Below are 17,548 nucleotides of genomic sequence, written 5' to 3'. Positions count from 1 at the left end.
TCCATTAATCGGGGAGACTGGGATCCATGGACACAGCCTTAAAATTAGAGAGGGTCAAGTTAGAACGGAAATGAGGAAACATTGAAGGGCTTGTGCCAAAATGTACATTTTCTTGCTCCTTGGATGCTGCCTGACCTGCTGTGCTTTTCCAGCACCACTCTAATGTAGACTCTGATCTCCAGAATCTGCAGTTCTCACTTTTGCCTAGACGTTTCTTCAGCCAGAGTGGTGGGCCTGTGGAATTCATTGCCATGGAGCGAAGTGGAAGCTGGGACATTGGTTGTCTTCAAGGCAAAGATTGATAAATTCTTGATCTTGCACGGAATTAAGGGCTATGGGGACAGTGCGGGTAAGTGGAGTTGAAACACCCATCAGCCATGATTAAATGGCGGAGTGGACTCGATGAACTGAATGGTCTAGTTTCCACTCCTATGTCTTATGGTCTAACATTTAAGAAATATTTAGATGCATACTTGCGATGAGAAAGTGAGGTCTGCAGATGCTGGAGATCAGAGCTGGAAAAGCGCAACAGGTCAGGCAGCATCCAAGGAACAGGAAATTCGACGTTTCGGGCATAAGCCCTTCATCAGGAATGAGGAAAGTGTGTCCAGCAGGCTAAGATAAAAGGCAGGGAGGAGGGACTTGGGGGAGGGACGATGGAGATGTGATAGGTGGAAGGAGGTCAAGGTGAGGGTTATAGGCCAGAGTGGGGTGGGGGTGGAGAGGTCAGGAAGAAGATTGCAGGTTAGGAAGGCAGTGCTGAGTTCGAGGGATGCGACTGAGACAAGGTGGGGGGAGGGGAAATGAGGAAACTGGAGAAATCTGAGTTCATCTCTTGTGGTTGGAGGGTTCCCAGGCAGAAGATGAGGTGCTCTTCCTCCAACCTCGTGTTGTTATGGTCTGGCGATGGAGGAGTCCAAGGACCTGCATGTCCTTGGTGGAGTGGGAGGGGGAGTTAAAGTGTTGAGCCACGGGGTGGTTGGGTTGGTTGGTCCGGGTATCCCAGAGGTGTTCTCTGAAATGTTCGGCAAGTAGGTGGTCTGTCTCCCCAATATAGAGGAGGCCACATCGGGTGCAGCGGATGCAATAGATGATGTGTGTGGAGGTACAGGTGAATTTGTGGCAGATATGGAAGGATCCCTTGGGGCCTTGGAGAGACGTAAGGGAGGAGGTGTGGGCACAAGTTTTGCATTTCTTGCGGTTGTAGGGGAAGGTGCCGGGAGTGGAGGTTGGGTTGGTGGAGGGTGTGGACCTGATGAGGGAGTCATGGAGGGAGTGGTCTTTTCGGAACACTGATAGGGGAGAGGAGGGAAATATATCCTTGGTGGTGGGGTCCGTTTGGAGGTGGTGGAAATGACGGCGGATAATACGCTGTATATGGAGGTAGGTGAGAACCAGTGGGGTTCTGTCCTGGTGGCGGTTGGAGGGGTGGGGCTCAAGGGCGGAGGAGCGGGAAGCGGAGGAGATGCGGTGGAGGGCATTGTCGATCACGTCTGGGGGGGATCTGCGGTCCTTGAAGGAGGCCATCTGGGCTGTACGGTATTGGAAGCGGTCCTCCTGGGAGCAGATGCGGCGGAGACGAAGGAATTGGGAATATGGGATGGCGTTTTTACAAGGGGCAGGATGGGAGGAGGTGTAGTCCAGGTAGCTGTGGGAGTCAGTTGGTTTATAGTAGATGTCTGTGTTGATTTGGTCACCCGAGATAGAAATGGAAAGGTCTAGGAAAGGGAGGGAGGAGTCTGAGGTGGTCCAGGTGAATTTGAGGTGGGGGTGGAAGGTGTTGGTAAAGTGCATGAACTGTTCAACCTCCTCGTGGGAGCACGAGGCAGCGCCGATACAGTCATCGATGTAGCGGAGGAAAAGGTGGGGGGTGGTGCCAGTGCAGTTGCGGAAGATGGACTGTTCCACATATCCTACGAAGAGGCAGGCATAGCTGGGGCCCATGGGTGCCCATGGCAACTCCTTTGGTTTGGAGGAAGTGGGAGGATTGGAAAGAGAAGTTATTCAGGGTGAGGACCAGTTCAGTCAGTCAAAGGAGGGTGTGAGTGGAAGTGTACTGGTTGGTATGGTGGGAAAGGAAGAAGCGGAGGGCTTTGAGTCCTTCGTAATGGGAGATGGAGGTGTACAGGGACTGGATGTCCATCGTGAAGATAAGGCGTTGGGGACCAGGGAAGCAAAAATCATGGAGGAGGTGGAGGGCCTGGGTGGTGTCCCGAACGTAGGTGGGGAGTTCTTGGACTAAAGGGGACAGAACAGTGTCAAGGTATGCGGAGATGAGTTCGGTGGGGCAGGAGCAGGCTGAGACAATGGGTCGGCCGGGGCAGTCAGGTTTGTGGATTTTGGGCAGGAGGTAGAAACGGGCGGTGCGAGGTTGTGGGACTATGAGGTTGGAGGCGGTGGATGGGAGATCCCCTGAGGTGATGAGGTTATAGATGGTCTGGGAGATGATGGTTTGGTGGTGGGAGGTGGGGTCATGGTCAAGGGGATAGTAGGAGGAGGTGTCCCCTTCCTAGACCTGATGAAGGGCTTTTGCCCGAATCGTCGAATTTCCTGTATACTTGCGATGCAAAGGTATGGAAGGCCATGGGTCAAGTGCTAGTAAATGGGATGAGAAGTGTTAATGGTTGTTTTGACCAGTGTAGACTCAATGAGCCAAAGGCTTTTTTACTGTGCTGTAGACCTTTATGACTTTATAACAAAGTTCCACCTGCTCCAGGTATGTGTCATAATGTGTCTGAACAGGTTGGTGATTAAAAGTATTGATAGATCTCAGATTGTATTCGGTACAGTATGAAGAAAAAGTCTGTCAGATTTCTTTTTTTTATTTTTTTACACACCCGAGTGGCCAGTGACAAGCAGTGCCCTTCTCAGAGGGCAATGCTGCGTGATCAAAAAAATGAAGGGGAGGGCAGGGATTAATCCCCTGCTTACAGATTTCTTTATTTGACAGCAAATAGTTAATTTATTATCGAAAATGCACTTATTTAAACAAGGATACAAATATGATTGACAATTTAGATCATGCAAGTATATGCTTACAACAAATATACCCTTTTTAAAAATCTAACACATCAACAAGCACAAACGCAAGTCTGAGAAGAAAAAGAAAGCTGTAAACTGTTAATTAATTAATTAATAGTTAAACTTAAAAAAAAGTCATAGATTGTCCCGAATGGTGTTCTGAACCTGAAGTCTGAACACATACCAGTGCTGGCACTGGAATGTCATTCTGGAACAGTGGTATTGGTTGAATTTGCTTTGCTTTGGACAGGGAGGTGGATTCCAACAAAGCAGCTCCAGGAATCCTCCATGAAGTATGAAGATGTATACTGGTACATTTTTAGCTTATGCACTTTTCTGAGGGAAGTTACAAAGAAAGCAAGATGGAACTGTTATTTGTCACTTTTTTTGAAATGAAATAGTCTCATAAAATGTATCTTGTGTCCCGAAAGACTTTAAAACACAGGAATAGAAGTAGGCCATTCAGCCCATCAAGTCTGCTCCACCAGTCAATGAGATCATGGCTGATCTATTAATCCTCAAATTCAAATTTCCTGGCTTTTCCTATAATCACTGATTTCTTAACTAATTGCAAATTGCCTATCTCAGCCTTGAATACATTTAACAACCTAAGCTTTACAAACCTCTGCAATAAAGGATCTCACAGATTGACCACCATCTGTAAGAAGTAATTCCTCCTCAAATCTGCCTTAAATTGCTGTTCTCTTATTCTGAGATTATGCCTTCTAGTCTTAAACATTTTCATGGGGCAACAATCTCTTCAAATCTATCCTGTCAAGTGCCCTACAACTCTGTATGCTTCGATAAGGTCTCACTCATTCTCCTAAACTCCAATAAATATACACCCAACTTGCTTAATCTCTCACTTGTGTGAACCTGTATACTAGCTTTTTATGATTCACGCATGAAGATCCCTCTGTTTTACCACTTCCTGAAAATTTCTCAGTTTAAATAATATTTAGATCATTTATCCTGCCTACCAAAGTACACAATCTCACATTTTTCCACATTACTTTCCATCTGCTAGATTTTTGCCTACTTAGAGTGGCACGGTGGCACAGTGGTTAGCACTGCTGCCTCACAGCGCCAGAGACCTGGGTTCAATTCCCGCCTCAGGTGATTGTACAAACTCCACATAGTCATTCTCCCTGTCTGCCCTCCAGTGCTCTGGTTTCCTCCCACAGTCCAAAGATGTGCAGGTCAGGTGAATTGGCCATGCTAAAGTGCCTGTCGTGCTAGGTGAAGGGGTAAATGTAGGGGTATGGATGGGTTGCGCTTTGGTGGTTCGGTGTGGACTTGTTGGGATGAAGGGCCTGTTTCCACACTGTAATCTAATCTAATCTTAATCCATGGATATCCCTTTGCTCTTTGTCTGTTTGTATCATCCACAAACTTGGTGATAGCACATTCACTTTCATCATGTAAGTCATCAAAGTATATTATAAATAATTGTGGTTCCCGCACTGATCCCTGTGACACTCCTTGAATTATAAATTGCCATCCTGAAAATGTCTCCTTATCCTACCTCCCTGGGAAGGAGGATGCTTGGACTTTGGAGAGAGGTAGTGAGCACTTGGCGGAGAGGAGATATGCATTTGCAAGAGGGTGATGAGGATTCTACTGAATGGTGACTTGGAAGGTTGTTATGGACCAGGCCAGATTCCCTCAAAACATTTCAAGGAAGCAACGCAGACCCTAACTTTGCTAGTTGTTTTAAGCAGGTATAGTTTGGGTATTCCAGAAGAGATGCAGCTGGCCGAACCACTTAGCTTTAAACAAAACAGAATTTTACAATATTACCGAATAAAACATAAACAGAACAGAATAGAGAATATCTTAACCTATCTGAAAACCCAACAGATTATCCCAACTTAATGATGCTGTTCAAAATATTTGCAACAATCCCCATAAATGCCCTTTGGCACAAAAGGGAAAATCAAAACATAGGGTCTTACAGGAGAGAGAGAGATGGCAGCACGGAACACCCTCTTCCAGGTAGCTATTTCTTGGATCAGCAACTTCAAACTGACCTGATTGCTTTCAGTGAACAGCCAGATTGCCAAAACCAAACCAAAGCAAACCAGAGAAAGCTGAGCTGGGAGAACCGGCCATTCCCCTTTCACTTGTACAAGTGTTTTTTTTAAAGCATTCTCAAATAGATCAACCCCAGACATTTTGGAGTCTGGGTCTTTACTACCTCCTGAACGAAAAACCAAGGACAACGTAATCTTGTTAAAAGGAGCAGCCTCATCACAAGATGCTTATTCAATTAGCACTGAAACCAGCTGATTGGCTGAGGCCTTTGACATCATTGGGTAGAGAATCTATGTCTATGTCTACACAGCACATGTAAAATACACAACTGCTCCTGGCTATTTGACTCGGGGAATTACAATCAGAATCGCACAATGGTTACAGGAGAGATGAAGGCCTTTTGCTTATGGTCTCTGTGCTGGTTCTGTGAAGGAGCAATTCTCTCTCGAGTTCTTCTTGCAGCATTTTTTTTCAAATAATAATCCACTTCCCTCTTGACTACCTTGATGGAACCTATCTCCATGACCTTCTCAGACAATGAATTGCAGATCCTAACCACTCAATGCAGGAAAGAAGTTTTCCATGTCACTATTGCTTCTTTGCTAAATACTCTAAATCAAGGGTGATCAGCTCTTGGAGAATAGCTTAAGGGCCATCTTTGAATATGAGCTTGAATGAGTGGTTTTTAATCAGGAAATGGTGGAGCTGTAATACTGGAGCACAGTATTGGTGAAGCTATAAGCATGAGGTATTTGTGCTGGGTATCCTATTGACTGCTCCCGAAAGTCACAGCTCCTACAAGTCATTGCCTTTAACAGCAAACAATGGTTGGAGAGGGGAAATTTCAACTTGTCCAATGACCCAATTTGGATACCGGGATCCAGGTTTTCCCAGGAAGCCGGTCTCTCTTTTCCTGCAAACCTTTAACACTCAGCTCAGACTCCCACCTTCAAGGTAATGGTCCTGGTCTTGTGGTGAATCATCACGGACTCCTGGCCTTGAGGTGAATCTCGGCGTGGATTCCCGGCCTCGAAGTGAATAGCAGCATGGATTCCCTGCTTGAGGTGAACCTCGCCACGATCCCTGGCCTTGAAGTGAATCTCAGGGCGGATTTCTGGCCTCAAGGCGAAACTCAACACAGATTCACTGCCTGGTGGTGAAAACAATGACTGCATAAATCCAATACAAAATCCATCACAAGAAGATCTGACCATGTGAGATGAAAAGCCATATTATGGGATGGTCCAAGAAAATCCAGGACTGTTGATCACCCTGTTATATCCTATATCCTCAAACCTGGAAGTAGTTGCTTTAATGTCTTTGACACTCTCATATCAAATCAAGATGGTGGTGGAGTAGGGTTCCTGAACTGGAGCTCCTCCACTCCATCCATTTCTTTTTTTCTCATTTCATGTTTTTATTTCCTTTCTACTTACTTCCTGTCCTCAGATGACATCAGAAACAAGGAAACAAGTTGAGCCAGTGTGCACTTGAGGTGAAGCTCAGCGCAGACTCTGGCCTCAAAGTGAGGCCTAGCGCAGACCCCAGCCTCAAGGTGCAGCGCAGCGCAGACGCCCAGCTTCAAGGTGCAGCCCAGTGCAGACCCTCGGCTTCAAGGTGCAGCCCAACATGGATTAGAGGTTAACCCGAGCATGGATTCCTGGATTTGAGGTGAAGCTCAGCTCAGACTCCCACCCTCAAGGAAAAGGTCAGCACGGTCTCAAGGACACCTGGCCTGAAGCCCAGTGCATTACACTGATTCTCAACCTAGAGGTGAAACCCAGCGCGGATTCCCTGCCTCAAGGTGAAACTCGGCATGGATTCCTGACTTTGAGGTGAATCTCGGCGTAGATTCCCGGCCTCAAAGTGAATCGCAGCGTGGATTCCCTGCTTGAGGTGAATCTCGGCACAGAGTCCTGGCCTCAAGGTGAAACTCAACACAGATTCCCTGTCTGGGGGTGAAACCCAGCCTGGACTCGTGGCCTTGAGGTGACTCTCAGTGTGGATTCCCAACCTTGAGGTGAAACTCAAAGTGGATTCCCTGCTTCGAGGGGAATCTCAGCTTGGATTCTCAGTCTTGAGGTGAAGCCCGGCGCAGATTCTCTGCCGAGGTGAAACTCAGAGCGGATTCGCTACCTTGAGGTGAAGCCAAGTGTGGACTCAATTACACCCTGCCTTGAGGTAAAGCCCAAAATGGACTGGAGGACTCTTAGCCTCGACGTGAAGCCCAGGGCGGACTCCCAGCCTCGACATGAAAGCCCTGACGTGCAAATGAGCGCGGACTCCCAGCCTCGACGTGCAGCTGAGCGCGGAATCCCAGCCTCGACGTGCAGCTGAGCGCGGACTCCCAGCCTCGACGTGCAGCTGAGCGCGGAATCCCAGCTCGACGTGCAGCTGAGCACGGATGCCCAGCCTTGACGTGAAGCCCAGCATGGACTCCCAGCCTTGACGTGAAGCCCAGCGCGGACTCCCAGCCTCGACGTGCAGCTGAGCGCGGACTCCCAGCCTCGACGTGCAGCTGAGCGCGGACTCCCAGCCTCAGGATGAAGCCCAACACGGACTCCCAGCTTTGATGTGAAGCCCAGCACGGACTCCCAGCCTAAGGGTAAAGCCCAGCACGGACTCCCAGCGTAAGAGTGAAGCCCAGCACGGACTCCTTGCTTTGAAGTGAAGCACTGCATGGACTTCTGGCCTCGAGGTGAAGCGCAGCATGGGCTTCTGGCCTCGAAGTGAAGCCCGATGTGGACTCCCAGCCTCGAGGTGAAGCCCAACGTGGACTCCTGGCCTTGAGGTGAAGCCCAGTGTGGACTCAAGAACTCCGAGCCTCGTTGTAAAGCCATCTGCTCTGTCTGCTTTTTTCTCCCCACTCTTTCACTGCTTTAGAAGCACTGTAATGTTGACATTTTAACTTTATTTATTTAGTTTTCTAATTTCACTGAAGATTTTGTAACGAGGTACTTTTGTACTTAAGGTGGCGCTAGAAATGGTGACTGTACACTTTTCACTGTACTCATGTATCCCAATATTTGAATACATGTGACAGTAAAACCTAATTCTATTTCTAATCCTTCTGAAAGTGTGGCACCCAAAACTGGATGGGATACTCCAGTTAAAGATGAGCTGGTAATCCAAGATGGAGGTCGGGAAAACATTGTGGCTTTAAGAGCTGCTCCTTTATCGAGGATTTTCTTCAGTGTTGGCACGGATTTCCTCGAACTCTTGAAGCAGTAAGTACTATTTTATAAGCTGTTGCATTGTTTTGGAATCTTGGGAAAGATCAAAACAAAGGCTCTTTTAAAATGGGAGGAATTGAGTGAGCAGGTATCACGTGGAAGGTGATCTGCACAGCTGACTGACCAGGTAGAGAACTTTTACAACTGACTGCTTCTGCTGTTTAACTCCAAGTATCTCTGGACATCAGAATTCATCTAAGAAAAATAAGCAGTGAAATGCACAGCTGATCTCAGAGAAACTTCAGTATAGGGAATTGCTCACAGCAAGGAAACAGCTATGTGTTTCTTTTAAAGGCAAACCTTATGTTTTTCTTCGTAAATCTAAAATAGTTTTGTTTAAATGTTAATTGAGATCTGTCTCTTGATTAAGGTTTCTTAAAATCAAAAAAAACATTGGTACTAAGTTATCTACAGCAGTATTTTTAGAGCAGTAAGACTGTGCTATTTTCTAGGCCTGTAGATTGTTATTGTGCAAAGATGGTCTTTAGTAGGGTGATGTGCTCTTCCTGTCAGATGTGGGAGATTAGGGAGAATTTCAATCTTACTGATGATTATAATGCAAGAAATGTGTTTGGTGTGAATTCTATTGGATCCATGGATAATTTGGAACGACAGTTAGAGGCAATTAGGAAGTTACAGGGGCCAGAGAGTGTGATAGATGGCATTTTCAGGAAGGTAGAAAAACCATAGATTCAGTCAGGTAGATGGGTTAGGAAAGTTTGGAGAGGTAGGTGCATCTCAAACAAGTATGTTGTTTTGGAAAATATAAGGGTAATGGATTCTCAATGGAATGTAGCACTGACAGACAAGTTTCTGGTACTGAGACTGGCTCTAATGTAATGAAGGGATATGTCAATTTCGAAATGATCGATTGTGATGACAGTCTCTCTAGTCAAAGGCACAGACAGACATTTCTGTAGCTGACACCAAGTCATCAGAATGGTGAGTTGCCTCCCTGGTACCAGCGTCAACAGATGTCTCGAAGAAGGTGCAGAATTTTCTCAAAGGGGAGAGGGATCAGCAGTTGTTGTACACATTGGAACCAATGACATAAGAAGAGAAAGGGATAAGGTTCTGAGGAGAGAATATAGGAAATTAGACAGGAGGTTAAAAAGTAGGTTCTCAAGGGTAGTAATATCAAGTGCTAATGATATTGATAATGATATGAGAATAGGAATGGAGTAAATGGATGGGGAAGTTGGGGTGTGGGACCCAGAGACATAGCGAGAAATGAGATCAATGTGAAGCTGATGCAGTTGGGAAAAGGAATAAGTCAAGCAGCGAATGTAGGCAGAAGCAAAGTAAACAACAAGTTACTACTGATAAATTAAAGATTTATTTCAGTGCAAGAGACATGACAGGTAAGGTAGATGAACTCAACACTGAGCTGAAAAATGTGTTGCTGGAAAAGCGCAGCAGGTCAGGCAGCATCCAAGGAGCAGGAGAATCGATGTTTTGGGCATGAGCCCTTCTGATTTTCCAGCAACACATTTTCAGCTCTGATTTCCAGCATCTGCAGTCCTCACTTTCTCCTAGATGAACTCAACAGCATGGTTGGGAACATGGGATATTATAGCTATTACAGAGATGTGGCTCAGACATGGACAGGACTGGCAGCTAAATGTTTTAGGGTTTTGTTGCTATAGGGAGGATAGAAAGTGGAGGCAGAAGAGGGGGAGTGGTGTTTTGATTGGGATACCATTAAAGCTGTACTTAGGTATTCCTGACATACGTCCAGGGACATTATTTGGGTGGTACTAAAAATTAAGGAAGAGATGGTCACCTTATTGGGATTGCACTATAGACCTCCCAAATAGTCAGTGCAAAATTAAGAAGCAAATTTGTAAGATCTCAGTTATCTGAGTGTAATCGGAACACAAGCAGAAACTTTCCTTCTCTACTGGGTCCTAAGCAACTCTCTCTGGTAAAAAAAACACAGTAAATTACCTGCTACACTGGGTACTAAGCAGACTCCAAATATACACCAAACTGCAACCTACCTCCTCCACAGGCTCCTAGGAAGGATCACTTAACTGGAAGCAGTCACAATCCACTCCAACAAAGCACCGGATCACTCAAATGTAAGAAACGTGTGGGAAGCAGGGTAAGCGTGCCGGCCTGCTAGTGAGACTGAGACTACGCAGTTTCAAGACCCCTTTTCCTAGCTTACTACTAGCAAATGTTCACTCTCTGGAGAATAAGATGGACCAACTCAGATCACAACTCAGCTTCCAACGTGAACTGCGGGACTGCTGCCCACTCTGCTTCACAGAAACCTGGCTCAACTCATACATTCCCGGCTGCACACTTCAGACTGAAGGTTTGTCTATCCATCAGATGGACAGTACAGCGTCCTCGGGTAAGACAAAGAATGTATGGATTTGCTTTTTAATCCGACAACTTGTGCTGCAGGGACATTGCAACCCTGAGCAGCTACTGCTCCCCAAATTTTGAATTCCTCACTGTCAAATGCGGCCCCTTTTATCTACCAAGGGAATTTACCTCTACTACACTAACTGCTGTGTAATACCGTCACAAACAAAGACTGAAGAAGCTCTGGATGTGCTGTACTCCACCAGTAACACCCTGGAGATGGAACACCCAGACGCTCTGTTTATTGTAACTGGCAATTTCAACCAAGCCAATCTAAGGAAGTTGTTGCCCAAGTACCACCAGAACATTACCTGCCCCACCAGGAGTCCAAACATTTTAGGCCACTGCTACACCACTGTGAAAGATGCCTACCGCTCCATCCCCTGCCCCCATTTTGGGAACACTGACCACAATGCCGTGTTTCTTCTCCCGGATCACAGGCAAAAGCTCAAGCAGGAGATCCCTTCACGGATACAGGTCCAGTGCTGGTCAGAGGCGGCGGAGGATCGGTGCTGCCTGGAATCGGCTGATTGGGACATGTTCAAACAGTCCGTAGGTACTTTGGACGAGTATGCCACCACTGTCACAGACTTTATCAGCAAATGTGTGGAGGACTCCATACTGAGGAAGTCAATCCGGGTGTTCCCCAACAGGAAACCCTGGATGAATCAGGACATACAGAATCTGGTGTGAGGCCTTCAGATCAGGAGACCCAAGCAAATATAAGGAATCCAAGTATGACATTTGCAGAGCCATTAAGACAGCCAAGGACCAATACGGATCCAAACTAGAGACCCAGACAAACACCCAGCGACTATGGCAAGGACTGAATGACATCACAGGTTCTAAAAGTTGAAATTGAAAGAGAACTGCCAAAAGATCAACAGATGTGGGCTGCTAGTAAGAACTCTCTCAGAAGTATCTGTCTAGAGAAGGAGTTTGCACAGAAAGAAGCATCGATGCTGACCTGGAGAGCAAATCTACAGAGGAAGATGCAAAGAGAAGATTCAACAGCTGGCTGGTTTTGAAATTTGAATTTTTCGGTAAATCTTAATTGGGGGTCTTATTGGACCAGTATTGTAGAGGTGAAGGTAATAAATAGCTAAATGAGTTGTAAATAATTGTTAGTTAAAAAAAAGTCGTTAATTTTTACTTTAAATAGTGACTTTTGGGATAGTTCTTCCCTCTTGAATTTTCACAGGTTACCCGCACAGGGTAAATCTTTTCTGTGTTGCTGGTTTAAATTAGCAGGGGTATTCATCCCAGGTCCTAACAATGGGAAGTCTTCAAAAATGAGATAATGAGAATACAGAGTATGATTCTGTTAGGGTGAAGGGTAAGGCTGGTAGGTGTAGAGAGTGCTGGATGGTTTGAGAAATTGAGGTTTTGGTCAAGAAAAAGAAGGAAACATATTGTAGGCATAGATAGCAGGGATCAAGTGAATCTCGAGAAGATTATAAGGGGAGTAGGAGTATACTCAAGAGGGAAATCAGGAGGGCAAAAAGGGGACAGGAAGTAGCTTTGGCAAATGGAGTTAAGGAGAATCCAAAAGGATTCTACAAATATATAAAGAACAAAAGAGTAACTAGGGAAAGAATGGGGCCTCTGAATGATCAGTTTAGTCACCTATGTTTGGAACCACAGAAGATGGGTGAGATTTTTTTTAAAACTGCATATTTTGCATCAGTGTTTACTGTGGAGAAAGCTATGGAAATTAGAAAAATCAGGGGAGTAAATAGCGATATCTTGAAAAGTGTCCATATTACAGAAGAGGTGGTGCTGGACATCTTAAAATGCAAAAATGTGGATAAATCCCCAGGACCTCATCAGGTGTACCTTAGAACCTTATGGGAAGCTAGGGACGTGATTGCTGTGCTCCTTGCTGAGATATTTGTATCATCAATTGCCACAGTTGAGGTGCCAGAACACTGGAGGTTGGCTAACGTGATGCCATTATTTAAGAAAGGTGAAAAGAAAAGCGAAGGAACTATAGACCAGTGAGCCTGACGTCAGTGGTAGGCATGTTGTTAGAAGGGATGCTGAGGGACAAATACTTGGAAAGGCAAGGACTGATTAAGGATAGTCAACCTGTATATTTGCATTGGAAATAGTGTCTCACAAACTTGATTGAGTTTTTGAGGAAGTGACGGAGAGGATTGATGAAGGCAAAGCAGTGGAGATGGTCTATACATACTTCAATAAAAGCATTTAACAAAGTTTTCCGGGGCAGACTGGTTAACAAGGTTAGATCACATGGAATACAGAGAGGACTAGCCATTTGGATACATAACAGGCCCAAAAGCAGGAGACAGAGGATGGTGATGGAGGGTTGTTTTTCAGACTGGAGACCTGTGACCAGTGGTATGCCATAAGAATTGGTTGAGTCCACTTCTTTTTGTCATTTATATAAATGATTTGGATATGAACACAAGAAGTGTGGCGAGTAGTAAGATGCTTGGGCGGCATGGTGGCACAGTGGTTAGCACTGCTGTCTCACAGCGCCTGAGACCCGGATTCAATTCCTGACTCAGGCGACTGACTGTGTGGAGTTTGCACGTTCTCCCCGTGTCTGCGTGGATTTCCTCCGGGTGCTCCGGTTTCCTCCCACAGTCCAAAGATGTGCGGTCAGGTGAATTGGCCATGCTAAATTGCCCGTAGTGTTAGATAAGGGGTAAATGTAGGGGTATGGGTGGGTTGCGCTTCGGCGGGTCGGTGTGGACTTGTTGAGCCGAAGGGCCTGTTTCCACACTGTAAGTAATCTAATCTAAAGACATCAAAATTGGTGGTATAGTGGACAGCCAAGAAGATTATCTCAGAGTACAACAGGACCCTTGATCCGATGGGCCAAGGAGTGACAGATGGAATTTAATTTAGATAAGAGTGAGGTGCAAATTTTGGTAAGGCAAATCAGGCAGGAAACATACACTTAATGGTAAGGTCCTGGGAGTGTTGCTGAACAAAGAGACATTGGAGTACAGGTTCATAGTTTCACATTTTCATAGTTGAAAGTGGAGTCATAAGCAAACAGGATAGTGAAGAAGGTGTTTTGTATGCTTACCTTTATTGGTTAGTGCATAGAGTATAGGAGTTGGGATGTCATGTTGCAGTTGTACAGGAATTTGGTTCGGCCACTTTGGGAACACTGCTTTCAATTCTCGACTCTCAGCTTTAGGAAAGATGTAGTGAAACTTGAAAGGGTTCAGAAAAGATTTACAGAGATGTTGCCAGGGTTGGTTTAAGCTATAGGAAGAGGCTGAATAAGCTGTGGATATTTTCCCTGCAGCATCAGAAGCTGAGGGGTGATCTTATAGAAGTTTGTAAAATGATGAGGGGCATGGATAGGGTGAACAGCCAAGGTTTTTTTCCAGGGTAGGGTAGTCCAAAACTAGAGGGCACAAATTTAAGGTAAGAGAGGAAAGATTTAAAATTGACCTAAGTGGCAAATTTTTTACACAGATGGAATGAGATGCCAGAGGAAGTGATGGAGACTGGTACAATTACAATATTTAAAATGCATCTCGATGAATAGGAAGGGGTTAGAGGGACAGGAAAATCGATGTTTCGGGCTTTTGCCCGAAACGTCAATTTTCCTGCTCCTTGGATGCTCCTGAACTGCTGTGCTTTTCCAGCACCACTCTAATCTAGAATCTGGTTTCCTGCATCTGCAACCCTTGTTCTTACCTAGGGGTTAGAGGGATATGGGCCAAATGCTGGCAAATGGGCCTAGATTAATTTAGAATACCTGGTTGGTATGGATAAGTTGGATCAAAGGGTCTGTTTTGATGCCATATATCTCTATGACATTGGTTTGACAATGTTCTACACATTTGACCTAATGTCCTTGCATCAAAACCAGTCAATAAAACCAAGACTGTAGATGCTGGAGATCTTAAACAAAAACAGAAATTGTTAGAGAAATCCAGCTAATCTGGCAACATCTTTAAGAACGCAGAGTTAACATTTCAAGTCTGGTCACTCTTGAACATAAGAAAATGAGGCATTTATGCTGAAGCCAAAGTTGATGGAGGTGAGGGGATAAGTGTAAACTAAATCCAGAGAGAGAGAGATGAAAAGGGGTAGGGAAACAAGATCATGGAGAGCATGTCATAACAGAAGCTGGATACGTCATGATGAAGAGCTAGGAGAGGCAACATGAGTTAGCTGTACTCAATACCTACATCTTTATTATCTCTATCTCTGGCTCTCTGTCGGCTCCATCTTCATCCATCCATTCACCTCATCCCTCCCCCAACTTCAGCTTCCGCATAAATACCAGTAAATAACTGGGGGATGTCATCGGTCTGAGATGTCTTAAATCGTGAAAGTAGTTTCCAGGCCATTTCCAGGTGATGGAGGTTCCTATGCTGATGACGACAGTTGACCAGTAGAAGGGCGGCCATTTTTGTTTGAGGTCCTCGAGAGCGGAGAAAGGTGAAAACAGCGTCAGTTACGCCACGCTCGCGCTACATTTTAAACGGTTGCCAGGGCTTACCAACGGCCGGGCTCGTCCCCAAGAGACAGAGGTAGGAGAAAAAAAATGCTCGAATCTCTCCAGTGGGGGAAATCAAGGATATATATGAGAGAAGTGACCATTAAAACAGATTGTTAAATTCTCTTTAACCTCCGGCCAATAATAAGGCTAAAAGATAGTGTCACGCCCTTTGCAACTCGAACACCATCCCAGTCGCTGCAAACCGTTCTCCTACTGCTTTGAATGTTCGGTCTGCTTGTATTTTTTTTTATTGCTATCTTTTTGATTCGCCCATAAGTTTTCTTTTTAAACAGCTCCTCTGATATTTCACCCCAACAGTCTGTCCTGTTCCTTAGCACGAATATTGTGTCCCTCGCGCAGCACCCCATTGCCATGTGAAGCCGGCGAATTGAAAATTTAAAATCAGCTCTTGCATGTTGCCCAAAAATGGGACAGTGTCGTCACTATTTGCATGATGTTCATTTCTCAGTGAGCAGAAACAGTCATTTTTACTCACGTGTGATCTTGTGTAAATGAAGTACTGGCGCAAAAAAAATGCATTTGATAAACATGTACAGACATTTAAAATTTTCTGACACCACAACATTAAAGGCTGATTTTTCACACGTGTATTTGCACTGTTGGTGATGTGGAACCCAGAGAGTGAAATTACAGCCTTCAACTTTCGAAATCTACCTTTTAGATGGATATCCCTGACAGAACTTTACACCTGTTTCACATACTCATACTATAAGGGAAGCTGGAGGCAGGTCTTCTGTTGGAACGGGAATAGGCCACTTTCTGATAGGTGAAATGTGGAGGTGGTGGAAAAGTCCATTGGAATAGTGGCAGACAGTTTTGAAGAGTGAATGGTGGCACCATTTGTGTAAGCAGAAAACGCATTGGCTGCTGGGTCATAGCATGGTGTTGCTGGAGGAAAACCTGTGCATTTGTTGGTGGGTGCAGTGCAAACTGGGGGACTTGTACAGCTGTTCTCGCTGCTGTTTGATATCACAAGCTATAATGTTTAAAGTTCACTGTGAGGTGCTAAAATGAACAAAAATGAAATAAATCAAATAATGTACTCAATTTAAAAATAACTGCTAATTTATATAAATTCTGAATGTATGTTGCAAGATACTTGATAGTGTTGGGATCGACATAGTACTGTTGAATAATAAGGGAATTGGGGCAAAAACAGTAATTACTCAAGAAATTCAACAATCTGGCAGCATCTGTGGGGAGAAAGCAGAGAAAATGTCTTTGGTTTTGGCCAATTCATCAGAGTTGATAGTAACTGCTAATTAACGTGGGTCAAGACTTATCAATACGTTGGAACAAATGTGATCTTATTTAAACCAACCATAAGGTTTAAAGTCCACCTAATTAACTGGTACTTTTTGAGGTTTTCATTTACCAGCATGAGTTTGAAAGTAAATAGAATACAATGTATTGAAGAAACTTGGTAGAGTACATTGTGATATGATTGTCTTTTACTTGAAAGGAGTGTAATAAATACAGAATTACAAAAATATTCTAAAGATATTCAGTGTACTCTGGGGCTTAAATTTGATAACCATTTGGAAATTAGCATTTTGATGGTTGTGTGCAACCAACTTGCAGCTGTTCACTGTGATGTAGGCTGAATACCATTTCATGTTGCTTGTTTTAAGTACACCTCACTGGAATAGCACCCTAGAAATCAAGCTTTGCTATTCTCAGGGTAGTGACAAGTTAAAAATTTTATCAAACTACACAAAATTCAAATTTAATCTGTCAGTTGAACAGAAAACGTGGACAAGTTTTCTGTATTTAATGAGACCTATTATTCGTTACAAATAAATAGATGTTAACCTCAAGTAAACAATCATAAGTTGTCAACAAAGTTAAAAATCTAACCTTTTTAAAAAACCCTCTATGCATACAGACAAAAAAAATTGCTGAAATGGATGGCAGAAAAAAAACTACTGGGGAAGCAGTTCATTGGAGGCGTTCCTTTTGTTTCCTGAATCATGGGGAGCACACAGAAAAGTGGAGTTGAGGATGAGGTGAGATCACCCATCATCATGTTAAATGGTGGAGCATTAAGGGGCTGACCTGCCCACTCCTCCAAATCTTATGTTCTTATTGAAATAACTCCATGAAGACCAGTATCCAGTCACTAAGTCATCCTTTATTTACACATGTTTTGTACATTACGCTGACACAGCTAGCTGAGAGCATGCTCCTAGAATAAACAGAACCCCTGACAATCCTGTTTTGTGCTTTTGTGTCATCTCACACTCAAACCAATGTTACTCATAGCTCATGTTAGTGATTAGATTAGATTACCTACAGAGTGGAAACAGGCCCTTTGGCCCAAGAAGTCCACACTGACCCTCCAAAGAGTAACACACCCAGACCCATTCTCCTGCCC

At 44.6% G+C, this 17,548-nt stretch overlaps 1 long non-coding RNA gene across 1 annotated transcript in view; it reads left to right on the top strand.

Annotated features, from left to right (window-relative positions):
- Nucleotides 1–15,117: 15,117 nt before the first annotated feature.
- LOC132817988 (uncharacterized) overlaps nt 15,118–17,548 on the top strand; it is a 36,156-nt gene continuing 33,725 nt past the window's right edge. The window contains exon 1 of the long non-coding RNA XR_009644943.1: nt 15,118–15,184. This is a non-coding gene — a long non-coding RNA (uncharacterized LOC132817988). The remainder of the gene's footprint in view (nt 15,185–17,548) is intronic.

Source organism: Hemiscyllium ocellatum, chromosome 8 (genome assembly GCF_020745735.1).
Source record: "Hemiscyllium ocellatum isolate sHemOce1 chromosome 8, sHemOce1.pat.X.cur, whole genome shotgun sequence".
NCBI classification, from domain to species: Eukaryota; Metazoa; Chordata; class Chondrichthyes; order Orectolobiformes; family Hemiscylliidae; genus Hemiscyllium; species Hemiscyllium ocellatum.
Note: the sequence above shows the minus strand (reverse complement) of the source record. Positions and strands in the feature narration are given on the sequence as shown.